The sequence below is a fragment of the Prionailurus bengalensis genome, chromosome A2 (genome assembly GCF_016509475.1).
Source record: "Prionailurus bengalensis isolate Pbe53 chromosome A2, Fcat_Pben_1.1_paternal_pri, whole genome shotgun sequence".
Lineage (NCBI taxonomy): Eukaryota > Metazoa > Chordata > Mammalia > Carnivora > Felidae > Prionailurus > Prionailurus bengalensis.
Genome location: NC_057348.1, coordinates 161,092,606 through 161,112,498, shown reverse-complemented (window position 1 = coordinate 161,112,498; position 19,893 = coordinate 161,092,606). Strand labels below are relative to the sequence as shown.

Genomic DNA, 19,893 nt, shown 5'->3' with positions numbered 1-19,893 from the left:
GTCCCTTCCTCCCCCCCCCCCCCCTTTTTAGTATGGTTAGTGCCAGTAACTAATTTAAATCAACAAAATGACGCTGTGCAGGGCACATTTGCTTAAGGCTCTCGTTGAGAGTCTAGTTGGTAAATTTCAATTATGCTTTTATTTGTCACGCTGACTGTTCTTTTACTAGGCAAACCTCCTGCCTTGTTTTTCGCCTTGGTGACAGAATGGCTGTTGTCTCAACCCAGGGCCTGGGAGAAGGAAGATGCCATGAGGTGGGCCGAGTGCCCCGAAGAGAACACAGAGGACACGCTGAGAGAATTTCCCGAGACAAGGATTGTGGCTTTCCCCTTCTCCTTGGCAGATGGGACAGGCCTGTGATCGTGCACTTAATTACATGTCACTTTAAGAATCAGAGTCTCCCCGGTGGACACGGAGAAGAGACAGGGGCACCCTGGAGAGCTCTCACTGGAGCAAAGTAAACCCTGTAGGAGATGGATCAGAATTCATTGTGGTAGCTAATTATATTTACCAGGGAGCTTTGTTTTACCTTCTATTTCGTAAATTTTGTCTTTTTCCTGGATTCAAGGAGAGCAGGAGAGCACACGGTTTAACTCGTCAAATGTAATAAATAAATATATAAATCCAGGAATGAGTGTCTCTCATCACCCACCCCTCCCAGTCTCTTCCAGACTTTTTTTTTTTTTAAGATTTCATTTTCCGGGGGCGCCTGGGTGGCTCAGTCAGTTAAGCGTCCGACTTCGGCTCAGGTCATGATCTCGCGGTCCGCGAGTTCGAGCCCCGCGTCGGGCTCTGGGCTGACCGCTCAGAACCTGGAGCCTGTTTCAGATTCTGTGTCTCCCTCTCTCTGACCCTCCCCCGTTCATGCTCTGTCTCTCTCGGTCTCAAAAAATAAACGTTGAAAAAAAAAAATTTAAAGATTTCATTTTTCGTAAGTTTATTTTTATTTATTTTGGAGAGAGAGATAGAAAGCAAGCAGGGGAGGGGCAGAGACAGAATCCAAAGCAGGTTCCACGCTGTCACCACAGAGTCTGATAACGGGGCTCAAACTCACGAACCGTGAGATCATGGCCTGAGCCGAAATCAAGGGTCGGACGCTTAACCGACTGAGCCACCCAGACGCTCCTAAGATTTCATTTTTACAAGTAATCTCCACATCCAATGCGGGGCTCAGACTTATAACCTAGAGTTAAGAGTCGCACACTCCACCGATTGAGCCAGCCAAGCGCTCTCCAGATGTTTCTATACGCCTGTCCTAACGATCAGTGTGCCAGGACGGTGAGGTCACAGTAACCTCTGTTGCTACTAGAGCTCTCAAAAGTGAGGGAAGAAGGCGCCTGGGTGGCTCAGTCGGTTGAGCATCTGACTTCGGCTCAGGTCATGATCTCACGATTCGTGGGTTCAAGTCCCGCGTCGGGCTCTGTGCTGACAGCTCAGAGCCTGGAGCCTGCTTCAGATTCTGTGTGGGCCTCACTCTTGCACTGTCTCTCTCTCTCAAAAATAAATAAACGTTTAAAAATGTTAATGAAAAAAAACGAGGTAAGCTATTCTGTAAACGGGCTTCCTAATTCCTTTTCCTTCATTTAAGATCTTTAGTAGAGGAATATTAAGCTTCAAGATCTTCCTTTTTCCTAGTACTGACTACTGTGAAAGCCACTTTTAGCACTTCCCCAAATCCTAATTTTGTGTCCAGTACAGAAGATACTTTAATTAGACTGGCCCACATTTTTACCACATGGATTTGAGACTAGAGGGATAGGTAGACTTTCCACATATCTATCTATCTATCTATCTATTTTAATGTTTATTTATTTTTGAGAGAGCGTGAGTAGGGAGGGGCAGAGAGAGAGAGACACACACACACACAGAATCCGAAGCAGGCTCCAGGCTCTGAGCTGTCAGCACAGAGCCCGACGTGGGGCTCGAACTCACAAGCCGTGAGATCATGACCTGAGCTGAAGTCGGACTCTTCACCGTCTGAGCCACCCAGGTGCCCCTACCTTTCCACATCTATAAACGGCAACTTAGAAAGTGAGAATAGAACAGTGGAGCTAAAAAGAACTTAAGAGATCATTTAGTCCAAATTCCTTAATTACAGAGAGGAAGTGAGAGTCAGAGAAGGAGAGTGACGTGCCCTGGATTGCACAGCTAATTAATAATCGAATTCAGTGGAAACTCAGGTCTTCTGGTCCACAGAAACACTCAAAGGTCCACCCTGGTTCCCAGCAGGCTGGACTCCCAGTGGGTGTGGAAACTTTCTAGCAGATGGGGAGCGGGGGGACCACGGCCGGCCCCTGGTCAGGCATTAAGATATCTGGCTTCTCTATTTCTTCCTGCAAAAGCGGTACATGAGGAGAACCTTCGCTTCTTCTGGAAAGGCCCGCTGTTCTCTGGGACAGGGACCCAGCGTGGTGGCTGCATGGAGACCTGTCCGAGACAAGTAGACAGTATACAATGTAAGAAGCACAAGGTGGTCCTCACTAGGATGTCTGGGCCTGCCTCTGTAACATTCTTATCTCTGGGGTTTTCACGTGATCTCACTGAATTACCTCCGAATCCAGAATGCATTTCATTTACTTTGGTGAAGTATGGCAGTTTTTGGAAGAAAGGAAATGAATCAAGTTTAGATCAAACAAAAAGGTTACCAGTACTTCCCACAAGGTTGGTGATTACCAAGAATTAAAAATTCAGATCAAGGGGGCGCCTGGGTGGCTTAGTCAGTTGAGCGTCTGACTTCAGCTCAGGCCATGATCTCACAGTTTGTGAGTTCGAGCCCTGAATCGGGCTCTGTGCTGACAGCTTGGAGCCTGGAGCCTGCTTTGGATTCTGTGTCTCCCTCTCTCTGCCCCTCCCTAGCTCAGACTCTGTCTCTGTCTGTCTCTCTCTCAAGAATAAATAAACATTAAAAAAAAAATCGGATTAATATATATGGTAGTGTAGCTTCATAAGGGACATAAATGTCTAGTATATTCTAACATGTGTATTAATTTCCAGGGTCATCTTCATAAATGGGTAAAGCTTCCATAGAGTCATAGGAACATATGGCCATGTATTCATATTATGTATACATAATATACATATGTAATACACACACATATATATACAAATATATACCTATATATTTATATAATACATATTTGTTACATATATATTACATATATGCATTCACATATGGGACATATGTATTAATATGAATATGTTATTTATATGTATATATCACATGCATATATTACAGAATATACATATGTTATGCATACATAATATGTATGTATGTGTGTATCCTTATATACACATCCATATATTCATATGCAAATGTGGAAATTTTACCCATTTATGAAGATGGCCTTGGAAATTAATAAACATGTTGGGACATACTAAGTATTTATTTATATATATATATATATGTGCACATACATACAAACATACACATATACATGCATATATTAATAGATAACATATGCATATATGCAAACCCTTCTTTCTCAATATATGAGAATCCTGTGGGATCCCTCTCCCTTCACATGCATATATATGTGTGTATGTTGTATACCTTTCTCTTTCTTATTTTTTTTCTTTTCTTTTTCCTCAAGAAGAGGAAGGGAGAGAACAAAGAGAGGAGGGTTGACCAAAAAATGTTCACACATTAATAAGAGAAGAATAAATGCTTAATCATAATAGTTAATGACACACACCCTTTTAAAAACTCATCTGTTTTCGCCTAAAGGAAAGATATTGTAAAAGAACATTCTAAAACGAAAGAAACTCTTTTTTTCTATTTTCTAAAACCAACAAAGGCTACCTTGTATTGAAAGTCATTATGGCAAAAGCATTAGGAAGGAAGGACCGTTTAAAGTTAAATCTGTCATTAATTTACTAACTCCTCACTTGAATCTCATAAATAATTTTAAGTAGAAAAGGTTGTCCGATGTGATTAAGGCCATTATTTCATGCTGAAGTAGCCCACAGGCTTTTCTAGGGTAAAAATCTCTCCATAAAAAGAAGAACTAAGGTTTCTTCAAGGTTAAGGGTCTTTGGAGCCTATTCCGTGAGATATATTACCGTAGAGATGATGGAGTGTGTAGAAGTCGTCTGAGAAGATTACACCAGGCTTCCCAAGGTGAGAGGTATCTGAACGAAAACAGATTATATTATTTTAAGAAGATTTGCTGGTGTTCGATTTCCCAAATGAATCGTAATGCTGTCTGCTGCCTAAAAACCTAACATCTGTATTGAGAAAATGATAGCCTTGGTGTCATTTAGTTCATTCAACAAATATTTATTGAACACGTCCTGTGTGCCAGACAGATTTCTGGGTTCTTGGGACCCAGCAGTGAGCCAGATGAAGTCCCTGCCCCCAAAGACCTCATAACCTAATGGGAGGCAACGAAAAGATAAAGCAATGAATGTAAAAGCCAGCAGAACTCCTACTCCATCAAGAAACAGACAAGTAGGCCGCAAAAAGCTCCGTGGCGAGCTTGTTGGACAAGGAGAGGATTGAGAGGAGACAGGCTGTCTTTCCAGAGCAAGTGATGTTGAGCTGAGACCCGAAGGCTGAGGGGGAGCTGGTACAGCCAATGTAGGTGGGGGTTTGAGGTGGAGGGAAGGAAGGAGTGTTGCCGGCCAGATCATGCGGGACCTTGTAGACCGCGTTCGGGAATTTGAAATTTATTTTCAGCGCAGCGGGAAGCCACCGTGGAGTTTTTAGTAGCCAAGTGACCTGGGCAAATTTTGTGTCATAAGATCCTCTTGATGGGAGTTGGAGGAGGGACAAGACCCCAGATAGGAAGGGCATCAGGATTCAGCCAGGGAAGAGACAACAGCACATGGCCCGGCTCTGGAGAGTGGCAGCGAGAGCTAAGACAAGAGCCAGTACCTTCCTTGTGCCAAATATTCTTCTAAGGGCTCACATGCACCATCTCCTTGAATCTTCGTAGCATCCTCACCAGGAAGGTCTATTATTAGCACCTACGTTCCATAAATGAGGAAACCAGAGAGGCCCAGTTACTTGCATAACCAAGTGGTAGATGTGGGACTTGAATCTACTTCAGCTGGCTGCAAGTTTAACCACTTCCCTACAGATCTCTCTCGAGAGGGAGGCTCATTAGAGGGATATTGAGAAAGTGGACTTGAGAACGTTCAGTGACTGCGGTTCGGAGTCATGAGGAAGGATGATGCCCGGGCGGGGGTGGTATTGCCTTCCAATGGGAGGAGAATGGAAGGTTTTTGGGGAGGGGTGGGGGATGGGGGCGAGGGGGAGGTGTCCAGTTGAATTACAGATCTAGTGCTCCAGTGCCAGTTCTGGACTGGAAGTGTAGACTTGGGAGTCCTCTCAACCTGATCGTAATTAGACTCAAGGGAGTAGACGAACTTACCTAGGGAGAGTGTGTACGGTGACCGGAGAAGATAGCTTAGCGCCCCCCGAAGACTCCAACACGTAGGGAATGGGTGACTTGAAAAAGACTGACAGGATGTACCCAGAGAAGTCGGAGAAAATCAGAGGACTTGGTCGTCATCGAAATCAAGGTGATGTTTCCAGAAGTCGAGGACTGCTGGGCAGAGTCAGATGCTGTCCAGCAAGGTGAGGACTCCTCTGGGCTTAACAGCAATGAGGTCCCTGGTGAGAACACTGTAGCGGACCGGTGGTAGTAGGCGGACTGCGGTGGGGAACGAAGATAATGAGCGTAGGAGCGAGGTGGTTGGGGAAGGGGACATGGGGAAAGGGGGAGGAAGTTGGTTTGATTTTTAAATACAGGAACCACCTGTGTTCTCCTCAGGTGCTGACGGCAAGGAGGTGGCTCAGAAAAAAATGACAGATGGAGCAGAGAGGGGACCAAACAAAGAACGGGCTCTTTGAGACGAGGTGGAGTTTAGAGTCCGGCTGGGGTGGGTGCGGAGGCGGATGTGTCCACAGGCTTGGTGGTGGGTGGTCAAGGGCTTTCCTGTTAGAGGCATTGACTTCATAAAGGGGAGGTGTGTTGAGGTCAGAAGCGTGAGGGGGGAGAAGCATGAGTCAACTGGAGCAGCGGCCCCGTGAGAGAGCGGATCGCAGGCAGCACGGAGGGCCCCGTGGAGTCTGGCAGTCATGAATTTATGGTGGCACCAGTCTGCGAGGTCATCTGATCTTCTCAAGCAGAGTTCAGCAGCCCAGGTGTACAAAGTGCTCAGAAACTGTGGCATGATCCGAGGTGAGGTTTTTCCGGGTGTTTGGGGAGGGTGGACGGTACGAGACGACGAAGCAAGAGAGGTGGGGGTCCGCGAGGGCCTGGCTGAGGGGGCAGATGGTGGGGTTTCAGCTGGATGGGGAAAATAGGGAGCGAGGGGACAGGTCCTTGCTCTGACTTTCTCGTGGACTCTGTTACTTCGGGCAAATTGCCACAGATCTCTGGGATTCGGTCCCCCCCCCCGCCCCCTGCTTGTAAGTGAGGGTGTTGGCTCGTTTGGTCAACATCCCTCCCAGTTCCAAAGTTCTGCGGTTCAATTTTGCAAAAATGCAGGCACTCTCAGGCCATGAGTGAGAAACAGCTGCCAGTTCTTTCTAATCACCAGGGTCAAACGATCTGCACTATGCTGGAGAAGCACATTCCATTAATGTTTCGAGACCATCGGTGCAACTCTTTAATTTTCTCATGCAAAGATGAAAAACGATTTAGGGCCCTTCCCCTAAATCAAGCCTAACCGTCTCAGGGACGTTGGTGATCCAGCCCTGCTGTGTACTTCCCAATCTGCAGTTGATTCAATTAGATTCAACTTAAAAACAGACCGATGAGTGTCTACGCTGCATGAGATACCGAGACAGCAGTTGCAGGGGATACAAAGAGAGCTACAGTCCTTGCCCTGTTACAGTCTAGGAGGAAGAATAAGACCGGTACAGAAATAAATGTGTTGGGATGTGAATCTTTGTATTCAACTCAGGAAACCATTTCTTTCTATATTTCTAACAACGTAATTTCTGTTTTGAGCCTGCTTTTTACCAGATTGGAATAAACTCAGTGGGGGTCCCCGCCATTCTGGGGGTCATGACTAATTCTCAGGACTTACATAATCTTAAGCCATCAGTTATGAGGTGCCTTTATGGTCCTCAATACTATCTGTCAGCACTATCCGTTGAAACATCCATTGCCCCCCTGTGGTTCTACATTATCAGTGCATGCAGGTGTCCGTAGGGACATACTCATTTGCTCTGCATGGTCCCTTTAGGACTTTTTGTTTCTCTCTGCTACTTCTAGGCCTTTCTGGGCTACATGGTAATCACTGGGACTCTTCCCGGCATGCTTAAACACACCATTATGGACTGAATGTTTGTGTCCCCTCTACCCCCACAATTTCTGTGTTGAAATCCTAACCCCCAAAATAATGGCACCAGGAGGCGGGGCCTTTGGGAGGTGATTAGGTCATGAGGGAAGAGCCCTCATGGATGGGATTAACACCCTTATAAAGGAGATCCCAGAGACTTCCCTCAATCCTCCTGCCACATGAGGACACATTGAGAAAACAGCCATCTGTGAACCGGGAAGTTGGGTTCTTGCCACATACCAAATCTTCTGGTGCTTCGATCCTGGACTTCCAACTTCTAGAACTCTGAACAATACGTTTCTGTTGTTTATAGGCCACCCGGTCTATGACACTTCATTATAGCAGCCCGAAAAGACTAAGACACACGCCCTCCATTAATTTTCCTCAGAGGATCTTACTACGTCCCCCAACGTCCTATGTGGAACAGGAGATCAAATGTCCCTCCAGGACCAATTGACATTTGGGCTCTCCTCTCCTCACTTGCCCTCCTTTTTTCCTTCTTACTTCCAGCCCTGAGCAGAGGGGAAAAAGAATGCAGGGAAACCGTGGGCCCCATTTCATACAAGGCAGAAATAGGGTGTGTTACGAGATGGACGGGCGCTGTGCTCTGGGATTCAAACTGAATCAATGGAGATATTTAGTTGCACAGGGAAGAAATGAACGTTGGCTAACTGGAGAAAAGAAAAACATGGGGTTCATTCGAAGGATTCTGGGTACCTCGCTGAAGAGGAAAGGGAGAGCTTAACAGATGCTTTGAGAATAACGGGAACCAGGCCAGTGGTGGTGGTTGCGACAGGAGGAATCCAGGAGTGTGGTGACCAAATGACTCAGCTCCAACCACCCTCCGACTGCTGTGTTACCACTCAGGAGGAAAGCCTCAGGAGGTTGGATCTGATTGGCGGAGCTTGGGTCACATGACGATACCTGTAGCCAAAGCTTCTCTACCTGGAAGTTCCAGCAGACCTAATGGAAAGGGGGAGAAGCCGAGCTCCCGAGAAGAGGGGAAGTACAGGAACGTAGGGGTGGGTGGAGGTGAACAAAACGGCTAACGCCTGCTCAGGAGGAATGAGAACATCTCCGTTGAAGAAACCAGGCAAGTTGAGAGGAAAGGGCATTTGTGAAGGACTTGGAAGGTTGGGTGCTGACGGCCCAGAGACAGGTAATAGGAGACTCTCAGAAACTATCTGAGAACAGTTTTGCTAGAGGTTAGTATAGGAGTCGGGGAAGGAGACAAGGTTGATAGGGTTAAAAAGGTGGACTTTGGAGCCACAGAAAGAAATCTGAGTCGGGGGTTGTTATGGAGTGAATTGTGTCCCTCGCAAAAATTCATATGGTAAAGACCTCACTCCCAATAGCTCAGAATGTGACTGTGTTTGGAGATAGGATTTAAAAAAATTTTTTTTAAATGTCTATTGATTTATTTTGAGACAGAGAGAGAGAGAGAACAAGCAAGGGAGGGGCAGAGAAAGAGAGAGAGAGAGAGAGAGAGGGAGAGAGAGAATCCCAAGGCGGCTCTGTGTGGTCAGCACAGAGCCCAGCGTGGGGCTCGATCTCACGGATCGGATTGTGAGATCGTGACCCGAGCTGATATCAAGAGTCAGACGCTTAACCCACTGAGCATCCCTGGCGTCCCGGAGATGGGAGTTTTAAAGAGGTAACTAGGTTAAACTGAGGTCATTGGGGGAGGGGGGCTGATTCAATATGACTGCTGTCCTTATGAGAAGAAGAGTTTTGGACACAGCTGCGCACAAAGGGCCGACTGTGCGAAGATACGGGATAAAGATGGCCATCTACAAGCCTGGCAGAGGCCTCAGAAGAAACCAATGTTGCCAGCACTTTGATCCTAGATTTCTTGCTCCAGAAACATGAGAAAATGAATTTCTGCCGTTTAAGCCCCCGTTATGGAAGCTCTAGCAAACTCATATGGGATTTTTTTATTTTCAAAGCAATGGGTATTTAAAGTCAAACTTATGCTTCAGGGAAACAGGTGTAGCCATGGTATACAAGGGGAGGAAGGAGGCAGCGCCTGGAGACTGGGAGATCGTGAGAAGGCTATCGCATTTGTCTTCGGAAGGGTAGCTGACGACACTCGCTTGGGGAGTAGCGTGTGGGTGGAGAAGAGGCTAGGGATATGGCCTCCGCGATGGGATTGCGACTCCCAAGGTTTGGTCACGAACTGAACGTTGGAGGAGGGGGAACTAGAGAGTTAGAGGTGTTTTAGATTTTTCTAACATGTTAACCAGGAGGATGGGGTACCAAAAGGGGACTCTTGACTACGAGTGACAAAAATAACCCAGTTCAAATTAGCTCAGGAAACATGGAGTCAGTTAGCTGATGTCATTGTGAAATCCAGGGGCGGGGTGGGGGGCGGGGAGCCACCGATTTTCCACAGCCCTGGTTTCAGGTGCTCAGAGGCTGTTGTTTGTGCCTGACCCTCCCTCTGTCTTGGCTTCGCTTCCTTTGTGTGTCTTGTCTTCCTTCCATGTTTTCTGTGCGGCCGGGAAAGGCGGTTACGCCATCCTGACAGTTGATGACCTAAGAAGAGACCCTCCAGCTGCCTCTCCATACCCATAGGCCAACTCCTGCTGAGGTCAGGTGCTAAGTCTTTGGTCCCATCGGTGTGAGCCGGGAGATGCGACACCGCCCATCGGTGAAAGCTTGGTCATGCCTCCTTCTGGTCGGGCTAAGCGGGGAAACCGACTGGCAGTCCCACTAGATGAAAAGGCAGTAGTCTGCCAGCGAAAACCGAGACGCGGGGCAGACAGAAACAGGAGATACCCACGCCAGCGAGTTTGGGTTTGGATATTTTACGTTTGGACACGTCAACATCGAGTCACGGCTGGGGTGCGGGGAAGGTGAGGCGACGGAGCGCTCGGCGATAGCCTGGGTGCGGCGCACGAGAGAGGGAGGTCACCCCCACAGAGGCTGCGGTGAGGACCACCGTCGTGGGTGTTCCGAAAGGGAGAGTGGCCGTGGGCAACGAGGGCTGAGGGAGTGACTGAAACGTTAGGGAATTTCTACGTTTGGTAAAAGAGAAAAGGAAGAAAATACAGGAGCAGTTGGAGAGGACAGGCTGTGCAGAGCATGTAGATTTATGGAAGCCAAGTGAGCACAGTGTTTCAAGGAGGGAGTGATAATGAGTAGACTTCAGAGGCAGAGGCGGATGACCGAGGAAAGACCGGAGATTAGTAGATACTTAGGGGCCGACGGTGTCCTCCTAATGCCTTTGGGGATAATGAGCAGTGCCACTGAAGAATGGCTACATTTTTTTTAAGTGTTTATTTATTTTTGAGAGAGAGAGAGAGAGAGAGGGTGGGGGAGGAGCAGAGAGAGAGGAGGACAGAGGATCTGAAGTGGGCTCTGTGCTGACGGCAGCGAATAAGATGCGGGGTTCAAACCCACGAACCGTGAGATCATGATCTGAGGCCACGTCGGACGCTCCACGAATTGAGCCACCCAAAGTGCCCAAGAATGGTTACATTTCTACAACTTCCATTTTGAGGGGCAACCCTCACCGACAAAGTTCATGGGCAGGGCAAGGTATTCGGATGTGGACTCAGAACTTTCAACTTTAGGGGCATGTTAGTAAGAGATTGTGCGAACTCGTCGAGGTATCCTCAGCTAGCGTATGAGGAAACTGAGGCCCAGAGGCGGCCACGGCTTGCGTGAGACCCCCGTGGGGTCTGGTAGAAGAATGAGGGTGGCCAATCAAAGCCTTGAACCCGGGAGGGCACACAACCCTAGGCTTCCCGCGCTGGGGCCTGCCTCTACACCGGGAGGCACCTGCTCAGATGCTTCTGGAAGGTAAAACAAATACGTGAAGCAGGCGACCGTGACCCCGGAGAGACCATGCCCCGTTAGCAGTGACCCCTGTTCATTCCGCTCAGCTGACCACTGCCACAGGAGAATGAGGGGTGTTGTCCAGATTTCGTTTTCCAAGAGAAGCAGTTCATCTGAATTTTCATGGGACACTGCGCACTCTTTAGGCAGCCAACTTAAAAACATGAAAATCCTGGCGTGAACAAAACAAGTTTGTGGTTCGACTGCCAGTTTACGTCCTTGGCTCTAAACCTCGATGATGGGGGGAGAGGGAAGTGGCCAAGACGTGGACGAAAGCTAGCGTAGGCCGGCTTCACCTCCTGCTTACTTTTGCTGGAGACTTGGGTGGGCACAAGGTTCCCCGGGGCTCCTGGAAACCAGGATACTCCAGTACAGCAGGACAGCGTGTGGGACTTTCGCAGCCATCCGTGGTCCGCGTAGCCCCCCTCTTATCTTTCATGTGAGGCTGGGAGATTCTTTAGTGATCCCCGTTCTTTCCGTGCTGGAGTGAAAGATACTAACGTGGTCTGGGAGAAGGTGGGGCGGAAGGTTTTGTGAATTTTGCAGTTACAATTAACGCTGGGACATCTCATTCACTCTGCTCTTGATTGTTGCCCGCTATGGACGAGATAACGAGTTACACCTTGTAGGGTGTGTGAGATTACGATCCTGTTGCTGTGTATAAAATGAGGCAGGGCGGAGGACTGTCTTGGACAGATCAGGCATTCAGGGAGTTGGGGACTTGCCTTACGGCCTCCACACATAGGGATCTGACTGGACTCCTACTGGAAAGAAACAAACCACGTCATCCATGGGATGTAGGCTGTACGAATTACTTCAAAGTGTTTGTTTCACTTCTGGTATTCAGAGTCAGGAGACCAAATATTTAAACATGAGAATTGCAGTAACACCTTGGTTTGCGAGCACAATTCGTTCCAGAAACGTGCTCGTCATCCAAAGCACTCATCTATATCGAAAGCAACTTTCAAGAACCATTGGTTCCGTTGCGACCATGTGACCTTCTGCATCACGTGCCACGCGTATTGCAAGACATTGCTCGTCTATCAAGTTGCAACTTTTTAGAAATGGGTGCTCGTCTTTCGGAACCCTCGCAGAAGCAGCTACCTGCAGTCCCAGGTTTTGCTGTATTTGCTACCGCGATCCATACAAAAATTGCCTTCTGTTATTCTGCCATTAGTGATTCTTTTTCACTACGTGGTAGGGGCCACGTTTCAAAAGGGGATTTAATGGTGAGAATCTGTTATCCGCTTACACTGAATTTTATCACCCGGGTGACTATTGAATGTTTACAATACACATAAGTAGCTATGGGAGTTTGTAAAGAAAAGGGATGCTTTTTATCTTTGGTTTGTAGAAATCAGTATCGCTGTCTTGACTCACAGTGAAAAAGAAAAATACCAATCAGAGGGAAGGTGTGGCTTCACTCTTGGCAGAGACAGAGGATAATAGCAGGTCACGAAGAGTCTTGGCTTATACCCTGCGGTATTCCAGGTCGAGTTCCGTGGGGCCTCCCACAAGTGAAGGTCACAGGCTGGGGGCCAGACAACATGTTTGCTTGCTTTACTGACACGTATGTGGTTCCCATGAACTCTATCATAAACACATGTGGGGTTTTCAGCCAATTTTTGGTAAGAGACATTGTATTTCAGGGCCTTCTATGGGCCAAATGTGACGGAAACATTACCAGATATTTTCAAATAAAAATAATGTTGTACCAAGTAAAATGTAAAGTCCATTGAATTAGTTCACCATCACGAACTTGAACTCTTGTGAATAGGAGTCGTCACCTGCCAATGCCGGGGCGACCGTGCCATCCTTGTGTGAGCCCTGAGCGTCCTGATCCCCAGGACTCCACCCCACGAGATTATTCTGCCCGACAGACCCCATCACTGCCCGGCTCGGGTTCAGAGGCGCACATCGTGTTCTGGCACCAGCTCCTGGAGCTCAGTGTCTGGCTGGAGCAGAGCTGGACGCGACACGCAGATCTCTTGAAAAAGTGAATGACGCAGGATTGTGACAAGGGATGAATTCTAAGGTCGTATCAATCGCACATCTGACTCTGAGCGGTAGGGAATATGAGAAAGGCAGGAAACGTAGTTAGGAAGGAGGGGACTGGAAGGGGAACTTGGAACAGCTGGCTTATGCGGTCTCACGCGACCTCCGGAAACACCAAGGAACGTTCTTTCTCTCTTCGCTGTCCTTCCACACACCCATATTTGGGGAAAATTCTAGTTGAAAGTCCTCAGGCACCACTGCTTAGCCTTTTTTTTCTTACTTATTTTTTATTTATTTTTTATTTGGAGAGAGAGCGTGTGTGCGGGGGAGCAGAGAAGAGAGAGAGAGAGAGAGAGAAAGACTCACAAGCAGGCTCTGTGCTGACAGTGCAGAGCCCGATGTGGGGCTCGTCCCCCAAACTGAGATCGTGACCCGAGCCGAAATCAAGAGTCTGACGCTTAACTGACTAAGGCACCCCAGTCTTTTCTTTTTTTTAAATATAGTGTGTCCTTTAGTGAGTTTTTCTCAAAATGCATTGATGAAAATATTTAAATATGCAGAAAAGTTGGAAGAACTTTATTGTGAACACCCATATACCCACCAACTGGACTGTCCCAATTAGTATTTTACTGTGTTTGCTTTATCACATATTTTCTGTCTCTCCATTGATCAATTCCTTTATTTTTCAGATGCATTTCAAAGTAAATTGTCATATCCTTTTTCTCCTAAACACGTGGGCACGTATATCATTAACTAGGGTTTAGTATTTCTTTTTTTTTTTTTTCCTCTTGGGATAAAATTTACATCCAATTAAATGCATAGATCTTAGGTATATTTTTTCATCAATTTTGACAAAGTCCACATGCCTGTGTAACCCAAGCCCTTAATAAGACATAGAGCATTACCATCATACCAGAACCTTCCCCTTGTGCTTTTTCCCAGTTAATCCTCACCATCATCTGCCCCTTCCCAAGCAGTTACTGCTCTGACTTTTCCCACTACTGATCAGTTTCATCTGTTCTAGAACTTCATAAAATGGAATCAAAGAGTATATACTCTTTTGTCTGGCTTCCTTTGCTCAGCGTAATGTCTGTGAGAGCCATCTCCTGGTCGTGTGAATATCAGAAGTATTTCTGACCAGCATTCTGGATTGCTTATTCATTCTCCCGTTAATGGGCACCTTGGTCTGTTTCTAGTTTTTGAATGTTATATATAAAGCTGCTACGGACATTCTTGTACAAATTTTTTGGTGTGGATATGTGTTCATTTCTCTTGGGTAAATACTTAGGAATGGAACCCACAGTGGGATTTTAAATGGTTTAATTTAGCACTAGATGGTGATGTCACTGTAGCTCAGAATACCTCATGCCTCTACCCCTCCATCCATCTTATTTTCTCTCTTTTCTTCTTCCTTTTCTACTGATTCCTTTCTTCCACATCCCTATTTTCTTTCTATAATTCACCTGCTCTCTCTCCTCTTGTCTCTCTTGATAGTATCGTGTTTTATTACTGTTTTCTCACTGTCCTGACAATTCTTCCAGAGAGAGGCAGCATGGTGTCGACGGAAAAAGCCCTGATTCTTGGGCTGCATTCAAGATATGCCTATGCTACTTCTTTATTATTATTATTTTTTAATGTTTATATACTTTTGAGAGGGGGAGGAGGGGCAGAAAAAGACAGAGACATCTAATCCAAAGCAGGCTCCAGGCTCATTGATTATTCAGGGGATTGGGAGGATGATATTGGAAGTCCCTTCTCCAGATCCATATTTCTGTGAACCTATGACTGCTTTTTCCAAGGCACAAATCTGGCAGAGAGCCAAGAGAAAATGAGGGCAGGTGAGGATGTTTGGAAAGAGACGGAGAGGGAAAACTAGAAAAACACGTAAACGTCTTTCTTGCTTCTTGGCCAGGAGAAGAGCCATGTGTTCTTTGGGACCACGTCGGTCCTGTCCCATAGCTAGATTTCTTTCCTTGCTTCTGGTTTTGGGGTTAGGTACCCCAACTAGCCGAGCCTTTTTCTCTGCTACTGGTTGCTCTCTGTCTTTTCTGTTCTCTTATTAATACATATTAGTTCTATGCTCCAGAGATACTCTTGTACCTTTTGAGACACGATTGCATGTCAATTTGTGCCCACAAACCAACAAGGAGTTGGTTCTTCCTTGCCCAGGTTACTATGTGCAATTTAATAAAGGCTTTGTGAACGTGATGAAAAATTTTCTTGTATACTCCAGAGTTAGGACATGAGCGTTAGGACATTTAGGTCCAAGAAGTGAGAAGGCACCACTGGTGTCAGCCTATATGGGGAGTTTCTCTTGAGTACACGAGGCTGTGCGCTTGAGGTCCTCTCTGCAAAAAGCCCACACCCAGGTGATCTGAACTTTATGGAACAGGCTCAATTCCAAAAATAATATCTGGCTGCTCTCAAATGTACCCCCATACTTATCAGAACGCATATCTCAATTTTTGGCTTAGGAGAGGTGGTCCCCAGGCATGCTGATTGATAACCATTCCAGCATGTGGACTCTTGGGGTTTCCCTCCCTGACGATAATTGGTATGTGCATTTCAGTCCTCGGTACTGGACTTAGGGAGAGAAAGGTTGCATGAAGAGAGAAGCTACCAAAGAAAGAGGGAGAGACACATTAAAAAGAGAAAAAGTAGTGTAGGAGGCGAGGGGGAAATGATAGGGCAATCATGCATGGAAGGTTAAAAAAAAAAAGAAAAAAGAAAAGAAAAAAATGGGATGTATGCAAAGAAAAGAGAATGTCCTCAGTCACAGTATTTTATGTTTAAACAAAATTCCTGACTAATCTCATGCAAAACCCGCTTTGCCCAAAAACAGATTTAAGAGTAAAACACAAGCCTTGGGCCAGAGCGCCCCCTGGCATACCTCCCTGCAACTGCAGTATGCGTTTTCAGGTCTCTAACGTATTTTGATGTACTCAAAATGTACTCATATTTCACAACAAATACGAATTAATTACAGTTCAAAAGGAGCAGAGCAAGGCTTTCAAATCAGGCTCTAAGCAATCATATTAGTGATTATTTTTGTTTCGATTATACCCATTAAACTCATTGAATTCCAGCTAATTAAGTTACTTACCTCAAAGATAAGGGAATCCTGACATATACTAAAGATGCCATGAGCTCCAGCTTTTAAATAATTATCCCTCTGAGGTCGGGGCTCTTCAGTTCCCTATGTTTGGCTGGTAGATTGACTCTCAAGAGTCATTTGCCTGAAAAGAAAAAGGCATTTAGGCATCTCTAAGGCTGTCAATCCTTTGTTGGATGTGGGGTTAGGAGCACAGCACTGTGACTTTAAGACCCAGGGGTGTGCACCTGTGGGGACTGGACCACACATGGCTTTTAAAAGCTACCCAGCACAGCTGAAAGCTATGCTGTGTCCCTTATCACCGTCATCTAAAACCCTCCTCCAGTGAGAGAGGGAAGACTATGCTCCAGATAGATGTAAGAGCCACGTGACGGTTAACCCCCAATAAGAAAGGCTTCAGAAGACGGACCAAGCAAGCAGAGACTCTCATTTTGCAAACTGAAGAAGTCAGAAGGTTTGAGATGAGGAGGACGATCAAGTAAACGAGGTCAGGATCAAAACCCTCGGGGCCAGGATTTGAGCAGACAAGGAGGGAGGGGGATAGGGCAGGGCACCTTCTTTTGAGAACCCCAGCTAGCAAGGCTGGTGGGCTGGGGCAGAGGGTATGCAGCTGCAAACATGAACTGGGAGAATCTTAAAAAGCTGGAAACATCTAGGGGCGCCTGGGTGGCGCAGTCGGTTAAGCGGCCGACTTCAGCCAGGTCACGATCTCGCAGTCCGTGAGTTCGAGCCCCGCGTCGGGCTCTGGGCTGATGGCTCAGAGCCTGGAGCCTGTTTCCGATTCTGTGTCTCCCTCTCTCTCTGCCCCTCCCCCGTTCATGCTCTGTCTGTCTCTGTCCCAAAAATAAATAAAACGTTAAAAAAAAAAAAAAAAAAAGCTGGAAACATCTGCCCATGTGGCCTTTGAACTCAAGCTTGAGTGTCGAGACAACCACTTCCCCCGCTATGCTCCACTGTAATTAGTTAGCCCACGTCCTTGCTTAAGCCCGAGAATATCTATCCAGAAATCTATTTGAAAAAGAGACCCCTTTAATTTATTTAAAAAAAAGAGAGAGAAGCTTTTAGTTTAGTTTTTTTTTTTTTTAAGACTGACAGCTACGAGCCTGTCATACTATTGGCGTGGGCTACCCCCTGGGAAGAGATGGCCACCTGTGCAGGGCAGTGTCCTGTGGCTGAGAGCAATTCCCAAAGAAGGGCACAGCTGCAAGCCCTCAGCAGCTCATCCTTCCAGCAGCTGGAGGATAGATGCACCGGCTCTGAAGAGGGAACCTGAGTGAGCGCCACAGTATCTGTTACAGTCCGCCCCTTGAGCTGCTCAGCTCTGTTCCTTTTTTTAAAAAAATATTTTTTCAATTATATTTTTGAGAGAGAGAGAGAGAGCAAGTGTGAGCAGGGGAGGGGCAGACAAAGAGGGAGATGAGGATCTGAAGTGGGCTCTGTGCTGACAACAGAGAGCCTGATGCGGGCTTGAACTCACAACCCGGGAGATCATGACCTGAGCCAAAGTCGATGCTCAGCCAATGGAGCCACTCAGGAGCCCCAACTCCATTCCCTTCTTAAGGCAACTTTGACCTATCTAGGAATAGCTCCTCTAGAATTCCGGTCAATCTTATTTCCTGGGAACTTATAAGGGAAGAGTTAGTAGTATGAACTACAGTGCCTGATGTTATAGTTGATCGCAAGGCTATAACTGATGCTCATCACTCCTCTCCCCTGCAACCCATTATAGATTTCTCTGTCCCTGGGCCAGCACTCCTGTTGATCTAATGGTTTGTTCAGTTAAGTGATCCTGACTCATCCCTGAAGAGTGCAAGCCTCTGGTTACCCTGTTCTTCGCAGACTGTGTCTACTCAACTTGCCACTTTACCTCTAAAACTCAGTGTAGGGCACTAAGAGATGTCCTAGTGGGTCACCTAAGTGTCAGACATTCGGTACATATATGTAGCAGCAGACCTACCCACCTACCTACTTCCTACAGATGACCAGAGACAACTTTCTATGAATGCATCAGTTTATCTCTTCATCTGTTGATGGACATTTAGGTTGTCTTAATTTTTTTCTTTTTCTTTTTTTTGGTTATTATGAACATTCATGTCCAAATTTTTTTTGCAAGAATGAGGCTCAGGAATCTGTATTTTTAATGAGTAACACCAGGTGATTCTTAGGCACACTCAAGTGTGATAATCTGTCTGTTAGAACGCATCCTGACTTTCTGCGGAGGTGACTGAAGGAGACCTAGCCCCACATGTTGGGTCTGACTCCGTGGCCACATTTTCTTGTAGACCTGGATCCCAATTTAACTAACTTCCAGTTTGTTCCTGAAACTGGGTGTCTACCTTGAAACCAGAATATGGGAATTAGGTGCTGGGTCTGGCTCTGAGTTTCTTGGTGATCAAGATGAAAAGCAGTTATGTTCTGGCACAGAATGGTTCTGGAAGCAATCAAACCACACCAATGTCTTAGAAGAAGCCAAGCAGGTCCCATCCCTTAACTCCTAAGGAATTTTCTGGCCGACAGATGTGGTGGACCAATCCTGAATAACATCCCTGTGTAAATGCAATCATGGGTGATCAGTGAGGTGAATAATAATTTGCAAAGCCCACAGCTTTTAAGTTGACCAGACCTGAGTTTGAGTTGTAACTTGAATCCCTTTTATTAGTTGGGTAATCTCCGGCAAGTTATCCTTCCTGAACCAGTACCATTTGTTATTAAAAAATTGTGTAAGTAATCAATTTCCATTATAAATGGTTCCAGGAATGTAGAAATACAGAACAAAATAGAAAATTCTTCTCTCACCACCTTCATCTTCCTTTACTTCCCCAAGCCTGCTCCCCTTGCCTGAGGCAATCACCATTGACAGCTGATATGTGACCTTTACAGCCTTTTAATGAGCAATTGTATTTTACATAATACATTATTCTGTAAATTGCTCCTTTTGCTGAAGGTCAGTATGGGTCTACCTCATTTATTTTTAAGATTGCTTAGTATGTCATAATATGGATATACCCTAATTTATTTAACAACTTCCCTTTTGATGACTCATAGGCTGTCCTTATTCCCTTCATTCCTCCCTCTCTTCTTTCCTCCCTCCTTCCGTCCTTCCTTCCTTCCCTCCCTTCTTTCTCCTTTGCCAATATAAACATTCTGTACTAAGCAGCAAACCTTTCTTTAGAAGAGATTCTAACAGAGAATTAACTGAGTCAAAGGATATGTATATTTCAGATTTGGATTGACTCTGTACAACTGCCCTCCCAAACAACTTTACTAATTTATACTTGGGGAAAGTTATTTAATTTCTGGCCCCTTTCTTTCCTCCACTACAGAAATGAAAAACAGTAAAACCTACTATACAGGATGGGCGAAGTGATTAAATGAGAAAAACCAGTGTAAAAACAGCACTTGCAATGTAGATGGTTATCTGTATGCTTTAGAATCAGGTAGAAAAAAAGTTTTTTTTTTTTTTCTGTAACTTTAACTTCTAGCACTTGTGCAGACTGAGGATGGTCACAAGTCTCCTCATGGGATGTCTTCTTATTTGATACATTACAGAGGGTTACTATTTAAAAGGTTATCCAAAACTTGGTGGTGTGAGGTTTTTTTTTAATTTTTTTTTTTTAACATTTATTTATTTTTGAGACAGAGAGAGACAGAGC

General features: G+C 45.9%; 1 long non-coding RNA gene across 1 annotated transcript; it reads right to left on the bottom strand.

Moving 5' to 3' along the window:
* Positions 1 to 1,946: 1,946 nt before the first annotated feature.
* Positions 1,947 to 6,339, bottom strand: LOC122486517. The gene is made up of 3 exons (XR_006298176.1): positions 5,373 to 6,339; positions 4,060 to 4,128; positions 1,947 to 2,427 (listed from the first exon to the last, which is right to left on the bottom strand). It is a non-coding gene; the product is annotated as an uncharacterized LOC122486517 (long non-coding RNA).
* Between the last annotated feature and the right edge of the window lie 13,554 nt (positions 6,340 to 19,893).